Source organism: Scyliorhinus canicula, chromosome 11 (genome assembly GCF_902713615.1).
Source record: "Scyliorhinus canicula chromosome 11, sScyCan1.1, whole genome shotgun sequence".
Taxonomy (NCBI): domain Eukaryota; kingdom Metazoa; phylum Chordata; class Chondrichthyes; order Carcharhiniformes; family Scyliorhinidae; genus Scyliorhinus; species Scyliorhinus canicula.
The window spans coordinates 111,813,980-111,838,425 of NC_052156.1; the positions used below are offsets into that span (position 1 = coordinate 111,813,980).

At 46.5% G+C, this 24,446-nt stretch overlaps 1 long non-coding RNA gene across 1 annotated transcript in view; it reads left to right on the top strand.

Annotated features, from left to right (window-relative positions):
- The window catches only part of LOC119973291, a 76,382-nt gene extending 60,964 nt beyond the window's left edge, over nucleotides 1-15,418 (top strand). The window contains exons 3-4 of the long non-coding RNA XR_005462268.1: nucleotides 13,056-13,195; nucleotides 15,068-15,418. This is a non-coding gene — a long non-coding RNA (uncharacterized LOC119973291). The remainder of the gene's footprint in view (nucleotides 1-13,055; nucleotides 13,196-15,067) is intronic.
- The last annotated feature ends 9,028 nt before the right edge of the window (nucleotides 15,419-24,446 follow it).

Here is a 24,446-nt window from a genome sequence, read left to right on the forward strand (position 1 = left end):
TTGAGATAAAAATTGTTGTATATTGTAGACATGAGCCTCTCATCAACTTTATTTGAAATTCTCACCCTTGTTTTCGAATTCATTCATGGCCTCATCCCTCCCGATTTTTGCAACCTCCAACCTCTACAACCCTTCAGGAACTCCACACTATTTAAATTTTGGACACTTGTGCATCCTGTACATCACTACATACTGTATAATATGTGAACCCAAGTACAGCTGAGGGGAAAATGGGCAAATGGAGAAAGAGAGAGGCTTGAATTTTCACTCTTGCACAAAATGTGCAGAATTTTGGGGAGTTCCTGGCTTTGCAAATCCTACTTCTAAAAAATGGCCCAGTAGTCGGTATTTTCATTCTGAGTGGGCCAGGCCACTGCTCCTAGGAAGAGTATGTAGACAACATAAAGATTTCTGGAAGCAGAGGCGGGCTTGGTGAAAGGACGGCCTCGGTGCTCCAGGACTTTGTTCCAGCTATGAAAAAAAGTGAAACAAAAATTTCCTGCAGTGGTGAAAAATAATCAGTGCTTGCTATTTCACCCTATCTTTTGAAATAAACCCGAGGGCTTAGTGCGGCATGACTGATTTCACAACCTCTTATTATCACATTGGGATGCCTGTCAATTCACAAATTGATCAACAGCTCCAAGTACTTACGAGTCTTTGAAGTGGGGTTAATGAGAGTGTTTCTTTAAATAGTGAATTGACCTATAGGCTCTTCTTGATTCAAGCCTCAGGTACCATTTTCCTGCAGAGAGTCTCCCTGCACAGAATTCAGGCCAAAGAGTTTTATTTTGTGTTACATTCTGAAGGATTACTGAAGTTGCATTTATTTTGTTTGGTTTTATTAAGAATACAAAATAATAATTTTTCATGTACAAAGTCAAACATTTTGTTTCATTAATTAAGTTTAGAGGGAGGCTCTCAACTGAATGTACATTTTTAATTTTGATGCTTTGTTAACAGTAAATACTTGTTGAAATGCTGCTTCACGGAGAAAGTTTAATTGAATCTTTATTGTTGTTTGCTGTATAAATATAAACCTTAAACAGATGGATAGTAAAGATAAGGAGATTTTCCCCCCATGTTACAGGGAATTGTGGCATCTATTTGTTTTACTATGTGAAGTAAAACACAATTTACTTACTTTCCATTGTCTCAGAACAGAATTTGGAATAGTTTCTTTCCTAGTTCTTTCACGGGAGATATGTGCTCCTGTCCTTCTGTGCAATTTAGCACTGCCTACTTTTTCAAGAACAGATGACCATAGGTTATTCTCCTTTGACAGGGAGAGCTGATTGGTGGTGATTTAACTCAAGGGTCGCCACACCTCAGGCGAGGGGAAAGGTTGAGGAGACGGGGCCTTCATGAGTAACCTCAGCCAGCACAGTAATTGAACTCACTCTGTTGGCCTCGCTTTGCATCACTAACCAGCTATCCAGCCCACTGATCTAAACCTCAGATTTACCAGTGCCCTCGAATCATAAAAATGAGGCTCTTCAACCCATTGAGCGAAGATGGCTACTCACCTACTTGGATCCCCACAGCAGCCATTCCGACAGTTTCACATTTATTAAAAGGTGTACTAATCTGCGCCTGCGTGACAACTTGCTGGGAAGGCGGCTAGATCATAGGAGGCTGTTAGTTAGGCGGTTGTTCCCGTTACTGGTATGGAGATTGGCTTTAAGTGGTGATTATTGGTCTCTCACAATGCCACAGCGGGATAATGATTTCTTCAATGGCAGCGGGCCGGCTAGATTGCAAACTGATCAGTGCCCGGAGTGGTTCTCAATTTTGGCCTCTCCCGCAATCTAATGGCCGTACTGCGCCGCACTCTCGCTCAAACGTGACGCAGCCATAAAATATCGCCCAACAGGTGTGAGTGAAACAATTGCATTCTTTCAGGTTTTGAAAACAGGGAGTGACTGGAGATGGCTCTTTCTGTTACAAAAAAACTCCTGGATGTGGAAGCAATTACTCAGGATGGTTTACAAAGGGAAACTAAAGGAAAACCTTTGGGTGTGATGGAGAAGCTGCATTTAACCTTATCTAAAGGGGTGAGGAGGGTAGAGATAATACAAGCCATAGCTCAATATTTAAAATTTCCAGAGACACAGCCTGAAGCAAAGGAAAATGAGAGATTGGCAATGACAAAAAACAAGCAAATAGAGAGATCATTTGAAATTTGGAAACTGGCACTGCAAGGAGAACATCAACTTAGACGGTTAAAGTTAAATGCAGAAGCTGAACAAGGTCTGGAGGAAAAATACATACTTCCTAGTCAAAAGCTTAGTAGGGATATGTTTAAATATATTCAAGCATTAATACAATTTGATGAGAAAGATGTGAAAGCTTTTTTCATTTGATTTGAGAAAATTGTTAAACAATTGAATTGGCTAAATACCATGTGTTTGTGTTGGATTAAACAAAGTTGATCGGTAGAGCTAATGAAGTGTTTGCATCACTATCAGAGGAGGTATCCAGAGATTATGATGAGGTGAGAAAAACAATATAAAGTTCAAAAGTTTCAAAGTTCAGTCTTGTAAATAAACTAAAATATTGGGGTTTTGGTCCAGAATCCTAGCCACTGTTGGGGTCTGGTCTGGCATTGTATTAGGGGAATGTGTTTTTATCTTGTTTCAAATAATTTACTCCTTTAACTTTGTTTTTTTTTTATAAATTTAGAGTACCCAGTTCATTTTTCCAATTAAAGGGCAATTTAGCGTGTTCAATCCACCTACCTTGCACATCTTTGGGTTGTGGGGGTGAAACCCACGCAAACACGGGGAGAATGTGCAAACTCCACACGGACAGTGACCCAGAGCCGGGATTGAACCTGGGACCTCAGCGCCGTGAGACTGCAGTGCTACCACTGCGCCACCGTGCTGCCCTAACCCTTTAACTTGACACCTCCTCAGAATGCTTCTCATGGAATTGGGAACTCTGGTGGTGAAATAATAAATAATTTTATATCATTAGTTAATTGCAAATGAACTAGTGCCTGAAGCCTACAGACAAAAGTTTAGAAATCTAAGGAAAGAACCAAGTTAGATATATATTGAATGCGACAGAATTAGACAAAATAATTTGATAGGTGGGATAAGGGCATTAAAATAGATCAAACATACGAAGCTCTTAGGGAAATAATTATTTTGGAAGAATTTAAAGAAGTATTGAGAACTCATGTGGAAGAGCAAAGAGTTAAAACTGCTAGACAGGCAGCAGGAATGATTGATGATTTTGAACTTGTTCACAAAGCAACACTTCGTTTCGATATCAATTTCAATCTGTGAAGGATGGAAACTGGGGAAATGAGAATTCACAGGTGATCAATGCAAATGAGGTTTAGTTGGTGATGTTAAGGAAATTGTACATCAGAGCAAAAAGGAAACCTATGATAGTGGGAGAGATAAGAAAACACAAGTGTTTTCATTGTAATAAAGTTGGACATGTGAAGTTGCAGTGTTGGTGGCTTAAGAAAAGTACTGGAAAAACAGACTTGATAAAATAGGATAAGCCATTAGGGTTTATTAAAGTAGTAGGAAAAAACATTGTCCCAGTGGAAGATGTGCAACAGAGTGTACAGCGTGTTAAGAGTCTGGTGGATAAGCAAGTATCAGAACGTTATTAAGATTTTATTTGAAAAGGAAAGATTTACTCGCATGTACATTGTGGAGTAGGTGGAGATTAAGATCTTAAGAGATACTTGGGCAAGTCAATCTTCAATGGTGAGCGATAAGGAGATATGTAGTTTGGCAGGAGTGTTGCCTGAAAAGGTGGTAATATTTGCAATTCGTGGTGAGAGCAGTAGTGTGCCACTATTTAAGGTAAGGTTAGAAAGTCCAGTTCAAAAGTTTAATATTATATTCATAATAAGGCTTTGTTTTAAAGATACCTAAGCCCTATTTCTTCATGCAATCACTCCTGTAGTGAATCATTGTTTCTGCACAGTCTTGTAAATAAACTAAAATATTAGGGTTTTGGTCCAGTATCCTAGCCACTTTTGGGGTCTAGTCTGGGATTGTAATAGGGGAATGTGTTTTTATCTTGTTTCAAGTAATTTACTCCTTTAACTTGACACCTCCTCAGAATGCTCAGAATGGGTTTGGGAACTCTTGTTAAAATAATTTTACATCATTAGTTAAATCATTGCTAAGAGAGTATAGCACTTCTTCTTTCATTAATAGCTGCATATCCATAACTCCTGGCAATACACCTTGGATTTAATTATATCTTCAAAGTCATTGTGGAAGGATGTTTTGTGGAATGATGAACTGAATTAGAAGCCTGAGATGGCGACATGTGGTGCTCCTAGATTTGTTTGAAAGATCTGCGTACATGAATTAAAGAGGAGCATATTCAATGAACAGCATGACATGGGAAGTTCCAAGGAACAAAGGGACATTGGCGTGTTGGTCCATACTCTGAAGGCGGGAGGGTAGGTTAATAGGGTGGTGAAAAAGGCATATGGAACATTTGCCGATATCAATCGTGGTGTAGATTACAAAAGCCGGTGGGTCATGTTGGAGTACTATAGAACTTTGATTAGGCCCCAGCTGGAGTACTGTGTGCAGTTCTGGTCACCACATTACAGGAAGGATGTGATTGCACTGGAGGGGGTGCAGAGGTGATTCACCAGAATGTTGCCTGGGATGGAACACTTTTAAGTTATGGAGAGTGGTTGGATTGGCTTGGGTTGTTTTTGTTAGAGCAGAGAATATTGAGAGGAAAACCTGATGGACAAGATTATGAGGGGCGTGGACCGGGTGGATAGGGAACAGCTGTTCTCTTGAGTTGAAGGTGCAGTCGCGAGGGGTCAAAAGCATAAGGGAGGTTTAGTGGGGATTTGAGGTAAACCTTTTTCACCCAGAGGGTGGTGACAGTCTGGAATGCATTGCCTGGGAGGGTAGTAAAGACAGGTTGCCTCGTATCCTTTAAAAGTCCCTGAATGAGCACTTAGCACGTCATAACACACAAGGCTATGGGCCAAGTGCAGACAAATGGGATTAGGTAGGTAGGTCAGGGGTTTTTCATGTGTTGCTGCAGACTAGGTGTGCCAAAGCACCCCTTCTGCACTATATTTTCTGTGACTCTGTGAGCAGTGTTGAAATTATCGGTTACAAAGGAGGGCGTTCATTATTTAACAAATATATTTTGTATTTTCTGATATTTTAGTGATGTTTATGTTTTAGTTTCTAACTTCATACTTAATCTTTGACAATGTAACTTCGACCCTGATGAAGCTTGGAAAACTGAATGACGTTCACAAGAAGTCACTAACTCATCATGAAATATCTAATGCAGAAGAACCCAGTTTTAATCCCCTGCAAAGCTCATAAACAACCCTAAACCTTGCACCAGAGAGCTAGTAGAGGTCAGCAAACACAGACGTTACGAGATGTATAGAGTGGACGGTCAGAGACTATTTCCTTGGGTGGATGTAGCTGTTACAAGGGGGCATAACTATAAGATACAGGGTGGGAGATATAGGAGGGATGTCCGAGGTAGGTTCTTCACTCAGAAAGCGGTTATAGAACATAGAACAGTACAGCACAGAACAGGCCCTTCGGCCCTCAATGTTGTGCTGAGCCATGATCACCCTACTCAAACCCACGTATCCACCCTATACCCGTAACCCAACAACCCCCCCCCCTTAACCTTACTTTAATTAGGACACTACGGGCAATTTAGCATGGCCAACCCACCTAACCCGCACATCTTTGGACTGTGGGAGGAAACCGGAGCACCCGGAGGAAACCCACGCACACAGGGGGAGGACGTGCAGACTCCACACAGACAGTGACCCAGCCGGGAATCGAACCTGGGACCCTGGAGCTGTGAAGCATTTATGCTAACCACCATGCTACCCTGCTGCCCCTAAGGGGCCGTTAGGGTGTGGAATGGACTGCCTGCTGTGATAGTGGAGTCGGACACTTTAGGAACTTTCAAGCTGTTATTGGATAGGCACATGGAGCACACCAGAATGGCAGAGAGTGGGATAGCTTGATCTTGGTTTCAGATAATGCTCGGCACAACATCGAGGGCCAAAGGGCCTGTTCTGCGCTGTACTGTTCTATGTTCTATGTGGAGTGTGTTAAGACACAGGCAGGGGGGGTTACATAGAACATAGAAAATAAAGTACAGAAGGAGGCCATTCGGCCCATCAAGTCTGCACCAACCCACTTAAGCCTTCACTTCCATCCTAGACGCATAACCCAAGAACCCCTCCTAACCTTTTTGGTCACTAAGGGCAATTTAGCATGGCCAATCCACCTAACCTGCACATCTTTGGACTGTGGGAGGAAACCAGAGCACCCAGAGGAAACCCACGCAGACACAGGGAGAACATGCAGACTCCGTACAGACAGTGACCAAGCGGGGAATCGAACCTGGTACCCTGGTGCTGTGAAGCCACAGTGCTATCCACTTATGCTACCTTGCTGCCCTGTTGTGGATGAGCATGACTTTATGTAGGATAGACAAAGGGAGACAGGGAAGAAAGCCATCAGAATATCCAAGTTGCAGGGCGCTGAAGACCCGGGTTCAATCCCGGCCCCGGGTCACTGTCGGTGGGAGTTTGCACATTCTCCCCGTGTCTGCGTGGGTCTCACCTCTAACAACTCAAAGACATGCAGGGTAGGCGGATTGGCCACGCTAAATTCCCCCTTAATTGGAAAAAATTTAAAAAAGAACATCCAAGTTGACAGGTAACAAAGGCATGGATCCGCAGCGGATAAACTGAGGGGAGGATGAAGTTGAATCATGTTACGGAGGTGGAAGTAGGCTTCCTTGTTTATGTTTCAGGGACGTTATTGGAAACTCAACTCAGAATTGTAAACAACACTGAGATTGTGAACAGTCTTCACTCAGCTTGAAGCAGTTATCAGGGATGGAAGCAATTAATGGACAGGGAACGGTGTTTGTAAAGGTACTCAAAGACAATGACTCTACTGTTCCCAATATTTGATATCTATTTAATGCCATAAGATGTTAACAGAAAAGTTAAAAAGGAGGAAGATTAACCAATAACCTTGATTTTATGCTCTCTACATCCATCAAATGTTTATGGAAATGGCTTTTTTGTCTAACTGGCTTCCCAAGGATAACATTAGCTTTGAAGTAACTTTATGACACTAATAAAATCCAAGAACTGATAGAGATAACATTGGTTTATTTCTTTGTACAAGTTGAGTTATGACATTAAATTTTTGTGATGTTATTGGTTAACAAAAGACGATGGCTATAATGTGTTCATAGCTCTTTTGAAAACTGAGCCAGTTAAATCCACAAGTAATATAATTGATACGAACAGGGAACTCCCATTTTGATTCTCAATCTGCTGGGTTAGTGTACTCAGCTGGAAGGTGGTAAAGCACCAAGATGTTCCACGGTGTTCCAGAATTATGGAGAGGAAAATTAACTGCGGTTCCTGCTTCTGGCCACTAGCAGGTAATTCGCTCCCCTCTAGTAGAAACTATGCCAGTCTTAAAGAGTAATAATATAACCGAGCGGGTTATATTAATCATATGGAAAGCTTTAGTAGTCACAGGGAAGACCGGGAGGAAGAGTCAAATGAATGGTTTATTATCAACGGTAAAATGTATACAAATACAGTCCTGGTCCCATTCCTAGTCGGGACTACTCTATGGTAGCTCGGCTCCTACCTTGACCGGCTTTGAACATCCTGAGTTAACTATCTCTCGTACTTCGTGAAGCTCATGGGGGAGATTCACCGGGTCGTCCCAGTGGGTCTCATGAGGGTTATACAAAAGCTTGAGGCTATAACAAAAGCTTTCAGAAGGCTTTCGACAAGGCCTCACATAGCAGATTACTATGCAAAGTTAAAGCACATGGGGTTGCCGAAGTGTCTTGAGATGGACAGAAAGTTACTTAGCAGACAGGAAGCAAAAAGTTGGAATAAATTGGTCTTTTTCCGATTGGCAGGCAGTGAGGTACCGCATGAATCTGAGCACGGGCCCCAAGTGTTCACATTATATATTAATGATTTGGACGCGGGAACTAAATGTAGTATCTCCAACTTTGCAGGTGGGTGGGAGGGTGAACTGTGAGGAGGATGCGGAGATGCTTCAGCAAGATTTGGACAGGCTGAGTGAGTGTGCATATGCATGGCAGATGATGTATAATGTGGATAAATGTGAGGTTATCCACTTCGGTAGCAAAAGTAAGAAGGCAGATTATTATTTGAATGTGTATAAATTGAGAGCGATCGATACTCAGTGAGACCTTGATGTCCTTGTGTATCAGTCGCAAAAAGTAAGCAAACAGGTACAGCAGGCAGTAGAGAAGGCAAATGGTATGTTGGCATTCATGGCGAGAGGATTCGAGTAAAGGAATAGTGATGTTTTACTGCAATTGTGTAAGAGATTGGTGAGGCCTCACCTGGAGTATTGTGTGCAATATTGGGTCCTTTTCTGAGGAAGGATGTTCTTGCTATGGAGGGAGTGCAGCGGAGGTTTACCAGCTGATTACTGGATGGCAGGACTGTCAGGAGAGAATAAATCGGTTAGGATGCAGCAGCATGGTGGCACAGTGGTTAGCACTGCTGCCTACGGCACTGAGGACCCAGGTTCGAATCCCGGCCCTGGGTCACTGCCTGTGTGGAGTTTACACATTCTCCCTGCGTCTGTGTGGGTTACACTTCCACAACCCAAAGATGTGCAGGGCAGGTGGATTGGCCTTTCTAAATTGCCCCTTAATTGGGAAAGAATAACAATTGGGTACTCTAAATTTAAAAAAAAAAATTGGTTAGGATTATATTCATTGGAGTTCAAAAGAAATTTATAAAATTTTAACAGGATTAGACAGGGTAGATTCAGAAAGAACGTTCCCGATGTTGGGAAGTCCAAAACTAGGGGTCATGGTTCGAGGATAACCTTTTCGGACTGACGTGAGGAGAAATTTCTTCACAAAGAGAGTGGTGAACCTGTGGAATTCACTACCACAAAACATAGTTGAGGCGAAACCATTGTGTAATTTCAAGAAGGAATTAGATATAGCTCTTGGGACTAAAGGGATCAAGGGATATGGGGAAGACATGATCAGGCTATTGAACTTGATGATCAGCCATGATCACAATGAATGTCGGAGCAGGCTCAAAGGGCTGAATGGCCTCCTCCTTATATCTTTATTTATGTTTCTATGTATGTGCCTGCATTGTTAGAGATGAGGATGTAAATTGGGAGGTGCGTGCTCGGACCCTGCAGAAATTTAAACTTCCGATTGCCTGATTTCCGCTTCCCAGGACATCGCACCAAACTATCCAACACTGAGCTCTCCAGTGCGGAGATCATATGCAAATGTGCTTTGCAAAGCACCTCTACTCAAACCAATTACAATCACCAAGGAAAGGGCACTGAGAAAAATATTAGAATTAAAGTTCCCAGGACATAATGGACTTCACCGGAGGCTTTTAAAAGAAATGGTTGTGGAGGCAGCAGATCTACTGGTTGTAAATTTCCAAAATTCCCTAGATTCTGGAAAGGTCCCATTAGATTGGAAAATAGCAAATATTCAAAAAAGGAGTACAGAAAACATGAAACTTCAGGTCAGTTAGTTTAACATTTGCCATGAGGAAAATGTTAGAATCTATTATTAAGGAGGCTGGAGCACTTATTCTTAGAAAATCTTAATGCAATCAGGCAGCGTCAACATGTTTTATGAAATGGAAATCTCTTTGGCTAATTTATTAGAATTCTTGGGGAAAGTAGCAAATAATGTAAATGCGGTATACTGGATTTCAAAAAGGCATTTAGTGAGATACCACAACAAAGATTACAACACAAAATAAGAGCTCATGCTATGGGTGGTGGGGGGGGGGGGGGGGGGGGTGGGAAGGCATGGGTTAACATTTAACATGGCTAACAGGAAACATAGAGTAGGGATAAATGGGTAATTTTGGGTTGACAAACTTTAGCTAGTAGAATGCCAAATGGATCAGTGTTGAGATCTCAACTATTTGTACACCATATTAATGCCTTGGATGAAGGGAGTAAATGTATGGTTGCTAAGTTTTCTGATGACACCAAGATGGACAGGAAAGTTAAATATGAAGAGAGCATCAGGATTCTTCAAAGGGGAAAGAAAATGTAATTTTGTTGTTTATTGCAAAGGGAACAAAATGTACAAAGAGGGACGTTTTTCCACGGTTCTACAAGTCATTGGTAAGACCACATTTGGAGGATAGTTTTGAGACAGATTTTTATTTTCCTCGGCCGGCAAGCTTTTGGCGGGGGTGGGGTAACCGTAAGGTTTCTCTGACGATCTTTCCACTGGGTTCTTGCCCGCCCCAACCTCTCCGCAATCTTACACTTGGAAGGGCAAAGCACTTGCTTCAACTGAGGCCCTTAAGTGGCCAACCACAATTTTCAGGCTGGCGAGAGGAGTTCAGGGACAGGGGGAGAAGCCTGAAAATGAACCACTTTCAGACTTTAGATGGGAAATGGGGTGGGTGTCTCCAACGGCAGCCTCCATCAATATTAACACACAAAAGGACTGATGTATGTGGGGGTCTCCCTCCCTTTGGCCTCTCTACCAACATCTCCACCCCACTCTCCTCACTTCACTGGGCCTCACCTATCCTCCCCGCCCTGAAATGCTCACATTTACCTGTTCCTGGACTCCCAGGACTTAGGCACCATGAACTGCTTGCAGTCCCGGTCCTATCCACTGCAGCTTCAGGCACTGAAGGGACTAAAGAACTGGTAACCAATCAGACTGGCTGGCAGCTCTGGGAGACTGAACTTCTTTCCGAGTGAGGGGCAGAAATCCTGTCTCCAGCATCTGACATTTGTTGGAGTGTGAAATGGCTGTGGGACAGGGAGTATCAACAAGGGTGTCCTCCACTAACTTATCAGGAAGGGAAACGCCACCATCCTAATAATCCTGGCCTTGATCTCCTACTTAAGAAAGGATATGATTGCATTTGAAGCAGTTCATAGATGTTCTCTCGACTAATTTCTGGGACGAATGAAGGCATTATGAATAAAGATTGGACAAGTTGGGTCTGTATCCATTGGAGTTTAGAAGAATGACAGGTGATCTGATTACAACATATGAGATCCTGAGGGAACTTGACCGGGTGGATATGTTTCCCTCATGGGAGAGAATAGAATTAGGGTTGACAGATTTTAAAAAGGGGGCCTTCTGTTTAAGGTGGAAATTAGAAAAAAAATATTCTCTCAGACGGTCGGCTGTCTGTGGAATTCTCTTCCACAAGAGGAATGGAGACAGGGTCATTGAATATTTTTAAGGCTGGGATAGATAGAGGCAGACTTACAATGAAACACACCATGCCTAGGCACAGGGTCTTGATTAATCGGGGGACCCCATGCTAGCCAGTGTCTGTGAGCAGTTCTTGGGCAGGCGGATCGCTCTGCTTTTGTTGATAGGTTCATTTCTATTTGTTGAGCCCATCAGGAGATAATGCGGAGCAGCATCAGACATTGATTGGTCAAGAGTGTGAAAACACTGACCTGAAGTTGTTGAGCTGATCAGGAGGGAGAGAGGGAGCAGTCAAGGTGAAGATTGCCTGCGTTTTTCCAAAAAAAGCAGCAGGTTTCTCGATCTCGACCTTGGACTGAGAAGGGCAGGCCTCAGCCAGGCAGCAGCGAGGTCACCGAGTGAGGTGAGGTGCAAGGTATCAGAGGTCGAGGAGAGCAGCAAAGTGACTTGACTCCCACGCCAGGGCTGAGGAGGATGGGGCAATCGAGGCCATAGCCAGGCAGCCTGAGCAAGCAACGAGCGAGGTTGTCGAGGCCAGCAGGGAGTGACTCGACTCCCAGGCCAGGGCTGAGGAGGGCTGGCCAGGTAAGGCCAAGGCCAGGCAACCTGGGCGAGCAGAAACGTGAGGTCATTGAGGGGGCAAGGACAACTGGAGCCCCAGGCTAAAGCTGAGGGCGGCCTAGCAGACCAGGCCATAGCCAAGCATTAGCAGCGAGGCAAGGTTGTTGAGTGAGGTGCACGGTGCCTGTCGCTAAGAGGAGCAGCAGGGTGACTCAATCCTCAGGGCATGGCTGAGGAGGGCAGAGCGGACACGGCCACAGCCGGGCAGCTCGAGCCAGCAGCAGGGTGAGGTCACCGAGGGGAGCAGGGGTGACTTGACCCCCAGGCCAGGGCTGTGGAGGGTAGGCCATAGCCAGACAGCCAGTAGCGAGGTGAGGTTGTCGAGGTGAGGTGCGAGGCAGGGCAAAACTAAAAGGGGCGGCAAGAGGGTGGCAAAATTGGGAGCAGGGCCAAAGCTGGGATGGGGAAAACCTGCGATGGGGATAACATTGGGAGAGGGGATAAAGCTAGGAGTGAGTGTGCAGAACTGAGAGTGAGGGGGCAAAACTGAGAGGGGGTAAAGTTGAGAAAAGGGACAAAGCTGGGATAGGGAGCAAAGCTAGGATGAAGATAACATTGGAAGAGGGGAATGAGAGAGAGGGGCAAGATTGGGAGATGGCAAAGCTGGAGAGGGGTGCAAAGCTGGAGCGGAGGCAAAGCTGGAGGGGCAAAGTTGGAGGGGGACAAAGCTGGGGGGTGCAAATCTGGAGAGAGGGCAAATCTGGAGAGGACGCAAAGCTGGAGAGGAGGCAAAGCTGGAGAGGAGGCAAAGCTGGAGAGGAGGCAAAGCTGGAGGGGCAAAGTTGGAGGGGGGCAAAGCTGGGGGGTGCAAATCTGGAGATGGGGCAAAGCTGGAGAAGAGGCAAAGCTGGAGGGGGACAAAGCTGGAGAGGAGAAAAGCTGGAGGGGAGGAAAATTGGAAGAGGAGAAAAATTGGAAGGGGGTCAAAACTGGAAGGTGCATTTTTACAATTTAAAAAACATTAAGATAGTTAAATAGTGATCAATTTCTGTAGTGTGGTGGCTTGCGCCTTTGCGTTCTATGGGTGACAGTTGGTGGGGTCGGGAGCATAATGTCATTGGGGGAGGGGTGTGGCATCATTGGGGGAGGGGTGTGGCATCATTGGGGGAGGGGTGTGGCATCATTGGTGGCATCCTGCTCCTAATTCATATGTTTGTACACTGGTATACTTCCATACTATCATTTTGTCTTCCCAGGAGGTGCCCAATATTAATCTGAGGCAGCAGAGCAGAAAGTTGTTCGGCCACTTTTCTTGGCGTGCATAAGTCTTCCATGTAAAGGAGGGTGCTGAGGAGGGTACACACCATGATGGCCCACGTGACACATATTCCTCATGGTACAGTATTACAGATATCAATTGAAATGGTCACCTCTAAACTGTAACTACTGGAAAAGATGAGGGAAAGAAAGCCCCTGAATTATTTCATGTACATTAGAGAGATGTGTTCTGATTTCTCATGAACCTCTCTTACCTTTCTACACAGAGGACAGCAGAAATTCTCGAATGCTTTTAAATATAAAACAGAATAGAATTAAAATTCCTCAGGAAGTCTATCAGCCGTCACAAGGCGCATCTCATGACTTGTGCCATTTGTTGATCATGGCCACAGGCCCAATCGTGGTACGAAGGTGCATTCATAAAGGGCCCCGTGGAGGAAAGGGAGATTCCCCACTGATTCAAACCATTGATAAATCAGCAGAGTTCATCTTTATACAAGTGAATCCAAGCAGTTGGGCCATTCATGAAGAATCTGGTTCTCAATAGAGTCAGTGTCCCAATTGACTGCGACCTGGAGGACTGGCTTTACAACTCGGGGGAGGGCAATTGGATCACAGGCCCTTGCTTCATGATATGGGCATGCGATAGGCAAGCTAGCACACTCATTACCCACTTGCTTGCTGGGGCAGGCCATGGCTCCTGGCTCTCTTCCATCAACAGGGCTCCAGGACCATCATCAAGTCAGCGGGGAGGGAAGGTTTGCTTGTGTGGTCTGTGAGGAACACAACAGGTCCTCTTGACCCACAAGGAGTGCAAAAGGAAATGTATTTATGTAAAAGATCTACTGGCACAATTCCCATCCTGTGGACCTATCCCCAGCATGCCCACCATTGGCATCACAACTTTTGAGTGTTAATTCCAGCCCCAACAATCTTTTGGGGGAAAATCATCAGTGGTCTAATTTGGATTTTTTAATTTGAAGAGCTAGAAATGGGGTTAAGTTGCTCAGTCCAGATACTTTAATCCATTCCTCTTGACAAGTGATAGGCTGGTGAGTGGGCTGCAAGGTTGAAATCAGAATTGTTTATCAGCCTTGACTCCATGAGTCAGATTAAATATATTTCAGCACTGAATATTTCATAACGAGTTATAGAAAATGCTCAATCATTTATATATTAATGGAAATATCATCAACTGCAAATGATAAAAACAAAATAAATACTTACACCTTGGACACAGAGGGAGCATACGGCTCTCACAGTTGATGTTGTGAGCAATCAGCACACACCTCACTTCACTTGCCGTCGCTTTACATGCATCACTTCAGCCATACTGGTCGAAAAAAAACTACATGGACAGGAATCAGTGGAATGTGACAACCTTGTGTGTGGGCAACAGTCAACAAAAGGTCTCATGGGCCGTACTCAGAACCCAGATGGGCCGCATGTGACCCTCGGGTTGCAGGTTACACACCGTTGCTCTTGAGCCGTTCCTGCCTTTTGAGGGGTTAAATTTGAGGCCTCTGTTTCTCTGGGCCTCCCCCCTCTCTATGGTTCTATTTTGGAAGATAGTTTTGGCTGCAGGCCTTTTCCATTGCTAATGGGATATATACATGTTCTCCCTGTTGGCTGGTAGCTAATCACTCCTCGTTTCTTCTTAATTGCTTCACTCTGCCTCACTTGAATTATTGACTTTGATCGAGAGATAGCTGTAATCTTTTGAACTGCCGACTGTCTCTTAGTCCCAATTCAATAGGATCACAAATCATTTTGTCGTGCAGCATTCCATAGCCTCTGTCTTCAGCCATAATTTTTTTGTTAAATGAATATTCTTATTGAAGCTACAGTACAGTCTTTATTCCACATATGCATGCAGAAAAAGGCCAGCTAATACTCATACAAATAGTTCAGCACTGTATTGTATTATGTAGAAATCCAGTTATATTATGGGCGGTACGGTAGCTCAGTGGTTTGCACTGTTTCTTCACAGCTCCAACAATGTTGCTACTTCCTACGGAAGCTAAAGAAATTCAGCATGTCTGCATCACCTCCCACAAACGTCTACTGATGTGCCTGAGAGAGCATCCTATCCGGCTGCATCACAGCTTAGTATGGTAACTGCTTAGCCCAAGATCGCAAGAAACTGTAGAGTGTGGTGAACTCAGCCCAACACGTCACAGAAGCTTGTCACCCGCACATTGGTTCTGTCTACACCTCCTGCTGCCTCAAGGTGAGACCCCTCCCACCAGGCATTGCCTTCTTCTAGACCCTTCCATCAGGCAAAAGATACAGAAGTCTGAAGACCCACACATCCAGACATAGGAACAGCTTCTTCCCCACAGCTACTGGACTCCTCAACGACTCTCCCTCAAACTGATCTGTTCCCTGTAAGATCACTATTCACGATGCCCTATGCTGCCCTTGCTCGTGTATTGCTTGTTTGGCCCTTGTTCTGCACTGTAACCAATCACTATTTGTCAATATACTCTGTCGATTATTCTGATTATTCTTTCATCCACTATGTACGTACTGTGTACGTTCCCTTGGCCGCAGAAAAATACTTTTCACTGTACTTCGGTACATGTGACAATAAATAAATATCAAATCAACAGGATATTGCCATTGGTACAAGATGTGGCTTGGCAGTGTGCATTGTCGTTCGTATACAGGAGCCATAAGCTAAGGACTCTTACTCCCTGCCAAGATTCACACCACAACAGACCTCACTCCTCTCCCGCCAAATCAGAGGCACTGTTCAGGCCCCTTCATCATCGGAAAACTGAAACCGCTGTCTATCAAGGAAACCCCACTGACAAGGAGAAGAAGAATCATTAAGACACCCACCAACAGGATATCGTGGGGAAAAATGCAACCACCCCCAGGCATACACCAGTACATATTCCCCCAACTCTTACACCAGGGATGCCAAGGACAGAAACAAAAAAGTATTTTCCAGGATCCATGGTCTGTCTATACTTTCATAGGAAACAAGCAAGGATTCCTCAATCCCAAAATAACAAAAGTTTATAACAAAAGTACAAAAGAAAACATACAACACCAATAGTTCTAAAGGGGGTTTTCCTCACCCTCAATGAGGATGTATATGGCCATACCAACCACCTTCATATCAAACCACCTACTTGCCACCCTGCTGTGGCGCTGCTCAACTTATCTATTAATAAAGAGAATGGTACCAACAAATGTTTTCCCTCAGTGTAAAAGCACAGATTACAGCACATAAAAAAACAGGTAATTACTGCACAATCCTCATGTCACACAACCCTTCAGCATGAATTTCATAGTATAACAGGATCACAGGTGACAGCGCCCCTGTGCTTATATATCATACACCCTTGTCAGGGTAAAAGGCAATAACATGAAATCAGGAGTATAATTACAAGGGAACAAATTTCAGTATTGATGATGAACTACACGATAATATAACCATCCATGGAGCTTGAAAAGATTAAAGCCACAACAGGATTGTCCATCCAGAGTTTCACCGAAGCCCTCGCACCTCCGCCATGTTGTTGTCCCATAGCCCTGGTAAAGAAACTCCTAGGCCCCGGCGGGTGGTGAAGATCCGTTGTGAACGACTACCTCCAACCCTTTTCGATGAACATCAAGGACAAGACAACGCAAGAATGACTCCAAACCTCAAAGACCAGACACAATGTACTCCATCGAGCTCGAAACGGCCAACTTTCAAATCGAGATTGTGAAAGCATGGCAGCCAGTTCTCAAATTCAGAGCAAACAGCGTACTAGAACTTCTTGCAGGAGGTCAGTACTTTAAATATAATTTGGGCTTGCCACAAACACTCCTTCTCCGGCCCCATTTCCTTGAATCAATCAGGATGTTCGACAGGCCATGCAGCAGGATTTTCAAGGCAATGCTCCCACTGAGGAGACTGTCCTATCGACTGACAGAATTCTCTTCTCCATTTCAGCCATTCTCTTTAGGATATCTCCCAGTTCATCAATGTGAGCGCCAGTATTCTGTGCCGGGGAGGCGATACCTTCGCCCACAACTTGGCTCACAATGGCAGCCGTCATCTCAACACCAACGACATCACCGAGGTGCGGTCCACTCACCAGCAGAACTGCCACTGCGAACTGGGCCCCACCCCCGCCATCTCTGACCTCCTCCATCAATCGAGGATTTTATTGACTTACTCGCCTCCCCATTGCCAAAATGTAACCAGGATCTTCCAGCATAGATCATACAAATCAGGATAAAATAATTAGCCATAGTGCATCAGGACAAAAAAAAGGATTAAAGCGATAAGTAGCTGCTCCCGCACGTACATCACGTGACCCCCATCAGCCAGATATTTTTTAAGGGTTTCATATCTTTTTTTGAGTTTCGAGTACCCAATTATTTTTTTCCAATTAAATGGCAATTTAGTGTGGCCAATCCTCTTGCCCTGCACATCTTCGGGTTGTGGGGATGAAACCCAAGCAGACATGGGGGGAATGTGCAAACTCCACTTAGACAGTGGCCCAGGGCCGGGATCAAACTGGGTCCTCAGTGCCATAGGCAGCAGTGCTGACTACTGCCCCACCGTGCTGCCCTAAAGAGTTGCATATATTTTTGGACCATTCACAATGTCCCAAAGCATTGGCCAGCCAATAAAATACCGTGCGGCCTTGGAATCATTTTATTTTTAATCGTTTACGGGATGTGGTCATGGCTGGCCATGCCAGCATTGATTGCCCATCTCTAATTGTCCTTGAGAAGGTGATGGTGAGCTGTCTTCTTGAACCACTGCAGTCCACGTGGTGTAGGCACACCCACAGTGCAGTTAGGGAGGAAGTTCCAGGATTTTGACCCAGCGACAGTGAAGGAACTGTGATATATTTCGAAGTCAGAATGGTGAGTGACTGGAGGGAAATTTCCAAATGATGGCATTCCCATGGGTGGGATTCTCTATTTCAGAAACTAAGTGTTGATGCCGGGACTGAATCGGTGGAGTTCTGTGAGAACTAAATTAGTGCCAGTCCCAGAGGAATACATAATCTGTTAAGGGGCTAGCACTGGCACCACGTGCAACTCGACCGATTCCAGTGAAAAATGGTGCCCGATTCACCGGGGTGGGGATTGGCACGCGAGTAACTGACATGCTGCAGCTGCATATTAGCAGTCCGCTCCCCAAACACACTCATGCCAGCCAACAAGATGGCAGAATAGAGACCGGCAACGCAATTTGTGGACACAGTGCTTGAGACCCTGCTGGATGCCATGGAGGAGAGGTGAGACACCCCGGGGTGGGAAAGAGGCTACCACCCAGTGCTGTACACCAGGCCTTGGTTCAGGTGACAGAGGCCGTGACCAGCGTAGGTTCCAGCGCCAGGAGTGGATAGCAGTGTCACAAGAAGCTTCACGACCTCCTCAGGGCGGCCAGGGTGAGTAACCAGCACCGTGCCCCTGGTGCCACACACACATACCGCCCCTCCCCCCCTCCACCTGGAGGCCAACCGAACTCTACCCACCGGCATTGTGCGTGCTCCGCACCCTGCACCTCATGCCAGTACCCATGCAGCCCGCCATGGCTTGGTGCCCAGTTCACAAAGGCCACCAGCTGCCCACCCTCTGTACTGCACGACCCGACTGCCTAACACTGCGATTTCTGCCTCCACCGTACCCCTCGGCCAGGAGAAGGTGGCAGAGAGAGAGAGAAGAATGGAGGGGGACCCCATGACCTACAGCTCCTCACCGTCATGGAGAAGTGACCACTAGACCAGGTCGGTGGCCATGGAGAGAGGGCAGTCACAGAGGTGGAGGTCGGCATCAGGCAATCAAGTGATGCGGTGTCACTATGGAATACGTGGCACGAACCTCACACCAACCCCTCACCACCCCCGCACCACCCGCACCACACCCACACCACTGACACATCACCCTCACACCATCGACTCACCACTTCCACATCACCCCAGCTCCCCCACATCACCCCCTCACCACCCTTCAACACCTCCTCACCACCCCCACACCAACCCCTCACCACACACACGACCCCCACACTACCAATGCACCACCCCCACACCATCCCACCTCCACACACTATCATTCATCAACCCCTCACCACCGACTCACCAACCCCACACCACCCCAGCTCCCCAACACCACCCCCTCACCACCCTTCAATACCCCTGCAGTAGCCCCACACCACCTCCACAGCACCCCGCCCCCCTCACCGCCTCTCAACAACCCTCATCACCCCCTCACAATCCCCGCACTACCCCACGTCCCCACACCAGATCATCCCACCTTCCCCACACCACCCACCAACCCAACGCATGATCCAATCATGTCTTGTGTCTTGCAGGATCATGTGGCAAAGAGACGGGCCCTTCTGCTGTCCCCCAACGTCAACCCCAACCCCAAGTGGATTCCAGCGAAGAGTCTGCAATGGATAGCAAATGGATCCCCAAACAACAGCCTGAGGCAACCCGGAGCAACAGTCCGGGAATGACATTGCATTGACACCCTCCACCATCCCAGAGACACTCACCTCGGTTGGGCATGTTAGTGAAGAGGCTACTGGCGCACTATCTAGTGCGCACTGCACATGTGCAGCAGTACATCAGGTGGAGGTAGAAATCCCCTTGGGGGCAGATGGTCGGAGGTCGGCCCGGCCCCAGGGACTAGCTGCTGTCCATATGGGTCTCGGGTCTCTGGAATGGGTGGTCCCATGAGGGAATGTCAGCAACCATCCAGCACGTGCAAGTGCAATTGGAGGAGTCCAACCACCTGCAGGGGCAGGAGACGGTGCCGACCATGCATGCCACCTAGGCCATCATTGTTCAGATGGGGTCTAGTGCAGAGGCCTTGGGGGCAAAAGTGTTGGCCATGAGGCAGAATGACCAAGCCAAGGGCACTACATGCGGGCGAGTGGTCGGGTCACAGGATAGGGCTGCCCTGTCACAGGCAGCTGTATATTAAGGTGACCTGGACAGGGCAGCACCACGCCAGAAATTGGCCCAGTCACAACAGATTATGACTATGGGTATCCATGTCATTGTTCGGGTGCTGGCTGACCTGATCTAGTCCCAGAGTGAGGTGGCACAGTCACTGGGATGATGTGACACAGTCCCAGAGGGAGGTGGCCCAGTCCATGAGCTCTATGGCCGCGAGCATGGAGACTCTGGTCGAGATGAGAGTGGGCCTGCAGGCCTGGCAGCGCCAGGTGGCGGGGTTACCCCAGGGGTTCGCTCCAGTCGCACCGCTGTCCCCAGGACTAGCCCGGGACTACGCAGGGGAGGTGACGGAACACCACATTGCCTTGGACTCCCACCCTGACCCCTCCTGCCCCTGGTGCTTTGGGTGGGCAGCGGAAAGAACAGGGTGGCACTATGCCACCTGGCGCACCCTAGTGACTGCTGGGCCCAGCCAGGCCCGGTCACACCAGAGGACAGTCGTTAAAGGGGACGCAGGTCACTGGGCGGCAATCGCAGCCGGCAGCCTACACTCCTAATGTAACACCTGGGGATCCATCTAGATGTATCATTAGGATCCATAGTCCAAAAAGGTAGGCACCAGCTAAGTTGGCATGGGGCACATCACAGGGTTGTAGTGTTAGCGTATAAGGCACAATGCGTTGTGGAAATGTTCACCTGGTATGTTCAAAATAAGCACCTGTGCATAAAAGTTCCAAACTGCCTCGGTGCTCTTTCAGAAGCATGTGACCCATTTGCATTACGACCCATTTGCGTTTATTTTCATGCTTCTGCTGGCATTCGACTATATTCAGCTTGGTTCTCCATTGCATTGTCCATCATTATCTGTCCCATTAACATATTTTCTTCTTCATCCTGATCTCTGTCTCTTTTGTCATCTGGGGCCTCTGGATTAGTTTCCCCAGTCTTTCCCCTTTCTGGCAATATACTCCGACTGTGCCCAAGTTATCTATCTCGCTTTTAAAGCCGGTCCCTTGTTCAGTTACATCCTGGCCTGCTAACCTTTGATTATCATTTATCTGGGTCAAATCCATTGTTACCCCACTGAGTTCACCTTTCCCCTGTTAATTATTCTTATTCTGGACTGTTCCTTGTCCTTTTCCATTAACAATCGAAACCTGATGATATAATGATCACTGTTCCCTAAATGTTCCCCTGCTGAAATGTGATCTCTTTGGCACACCGTGTTCCCAAGGACCAGTTCCAGCGATGCGTCCATTCTTGTTGGACTGGAAGCCCTCTGCGGTAGAAATTTTCCTGAACACACTCTGGGAAACCCTCTCTGCCCCTTACATTCCTGCCATCCCAGCCAAATTCAGAGTAGTAAACTTCCCCATTATAACTACTCAAAAACCCTTGCATCCCTCTGTAAGTTCCTTGCACCTTTGTTCCTCTACATCTTTACGGGCCTCACGGTAGCATGGTGGTTAGCATCAATGCTTCACAGCTCCAGGGTCCCAAGTTCGATTCCCGGCTGGGTCACTGTCTGTGTGGAGTCTGCACGTCCTCCCTGTGTGTGCGTGGGTTTCCTCCGGGTGCTCCGGGTTCCTCCCACAGTCCAAAGATGTGCGGGTTAGGTGGATTGGCCATTCTAAATTGCCCGTAGTGTAAGGTTCATGGGGGGATTGTTGGGATATGGGTTACGTGGGTTTAAGTAGGGTGATCATTGCTCGGCACAACATCGAGGGCCGAAGGGCCTGTTCTGTGCTGTACTGTTCTATGTTCTATGTTCTATGTTCTATGTTCTATCTTTCCCATTGGGCAAATATAGAAGAGGAGGAATGGAAGGAAATCCCAGTCATTCTAGAGGGGCAGCACGGTCGCATTGTGGGGCAGCACGGTAGCATTGTGGATAGCACAATCGCTTAACAGCTCCAGGGTCCCAGGTTCAATTCCAGCCTAGGCCACTGTCTGTGCGGAGTCTGCACATCCTCCCCGTGTGTGCGTGCGTTTCCTCCGGGTGCTCCGGTTTCCTCCCACAGTCCAAAGATGTGCAGGTTAGGTTGATTGGCCATGCTAAATTGCCCTTAGTGTCCAAAATTGCCCTTAGTGTTGGGTGGGGTTACTGGGTTATGGGGATAGGGTGGAGGCGTTAACCTTGGGTAGGGTGCTCTTTCCAGGAGCCGGTGCAGACTCGATGGGCCGAATGGCCTCCTTCTGCACTGTAAATTCTATGATCTAGAGGAAAGCTAAAGGTTTTGTTACCTGAGAGCACAAAACAACTCAAGAAATATGAAACTTCCCTTGGCCCTCTGGCCCTGCTCCTTTTACTTACAGCATTCACCCGGGGCAGAAAGCACCACTGTTAAAATCACAGTCTGGGTTTGATGTCTGCCTCATTTGCATATTTAAAGGGGGCACTAGCAGTTTGGGGCAGGTTTCCACACTACCTGTAACTTAAAATAACCGCTGATCACATTGGCATGGGAAAAGAGTGGTTACATCTCTTGAGCTGTTTGAGCTGTCTCTCCATCTGGCAGATTTGCCAGTTAAAACCGAAGGCAGCGGTGCTTGGGATAGATCGCTTTACAGATCACTTTCTTTAACTTTAACCTGCACTGCACAAAAAAAGGCGAATTAATTTATATGCGAATAAAAGTCAGGAGAGATGCCAAAGGGGCTGCCGGCTTGCTTTCACTTATTATACACCAGCACACAAAGTCCATTGAATCCATAAAATCCCTATAGTGGAAAAGGAGGCCATTTGGCCCATCGCGAGCGCATGGACCCTATGAAAGAGCACCCCATCCAGGCCCACTCCCCTGTCCTATCCCCATAACCCCACCTAACCTGTAGATCCTTTGGACACTAAGGAGCGATTTATCATGGCCAATCCAGCTAACCTGCATATCTTTGGACTGTGGGACGAAACCGGAGCACCTGGAGGAAACCCAAGAAGAGATGGGGAGAACATGCAAACTCCACACAGACAGTCACGCAAGGCCAGAATCGAACCGGGCTCCCTGGCGCTGTGAGACAGCAGTGCTAACCACTGTACCACCATGCCAGTCAAGGTTGTCCATTGAGGCTTCGGAGCTGGGATTATTAGGTGCATCCTTAGCTGTTGGCGGCATTTCATTTTCAATAAGGTGAATATCAAAACATTGTGAACTAAGAAATCTGTACCTTAATCGAGTACATAATGCAGCTTTTTTTAAGGTTATGCTGTCACTCCACGGGTGACTTTGGCTCTTTCTAAATATTTAGAAACAAATGATGTAAATTATTACAAAATAGTTACAATGCACAAATTGACCATTTGGTAACTGGTCCATACTGGTGTATATTCTCCATACAAGCCTTCTCCCATCCCCCTTTATCCATTCCCATCCTCATATCCTTTGATTCCTTTCTCCCTGATCTGCGTATCTAGCTCCCCCTTGAGTGCATCAATGCCAGCTCCCTCAAAACTCCTTAAAATGCCAAGTTCAATACTCTAACCACTCTCTGTGTAAATAGGTTTCTCCCAAATTCTGTAATGGATTTATTAACAAATATCTTAGGTTTATTGTCCCCAGTTCTGCATCACAAGTGGAAGCATCTTCGTCATGTCATCAAAGCCTTTTATGTTCCTCAAGACCTCTATCAAGCCACTCCGTCAGTCTTGTCCTTCCCATCTCACTCATGTTTCCATCTGAATCCCCCTCAGCCATCTTTCAACTTGCTCCCTCTCAGTCGTAATGGAAGAACAGTAGGATTCAGTATGAACATGGAACACAGAAACAGGAGGAGACTATTGGGATCTTTGTGCCTGTTTTACCATTCTATGACATCATGGTTGATCTGTGATCTAACTCCATATATTCACCTTCGCCGCAGGTCCTGAAACACCTTTGGATAACAACATTGATCAATCACATATTTAAAGGTCATAAAGCAACAACCATCACTTGTAGAATCATTTCTTGGGGCGGCAATCTCCGTTAGCCGACGCCAGAATTGGGAAAGGCGATTGGTGGAGAATCGGTTTTGACGCCAAAATCGCGGGAGGCGCCGATTTGACGGCAAATCACAATTCGCACTTTGACAACGGCATCAATGCGGTCCGGTGTACAGTAAACACCATTTGTAAATCATTAGCGGGCCCAACCCAGTATTCTCCAGGGTCTCCGTGATTCCCCACCTCCGATCGATGGAGTTCCCGATGGCGCGGTTCACTTGTGCTTTTAAAAATGGTGAAACCAGCGTGGCAGCTGCTGAGGGAGAGAGATGGGGTATGGAAGGTGTCCAATATCACCATAGTTTTCCGCTGGCCGGGGGGCTTCTGTCAGTGGGCTGTGGGGTCAGGATGGATGGGCAAGTAACACCAATGCCGCAGCCGGGAAGGCTGCCGTGCAGCTGCGTACACCGTTAACAGCCCACTTTGAACCTAGTGCCACGGGCTGTATAGGTGTTTCCCCCCCCCCCCCC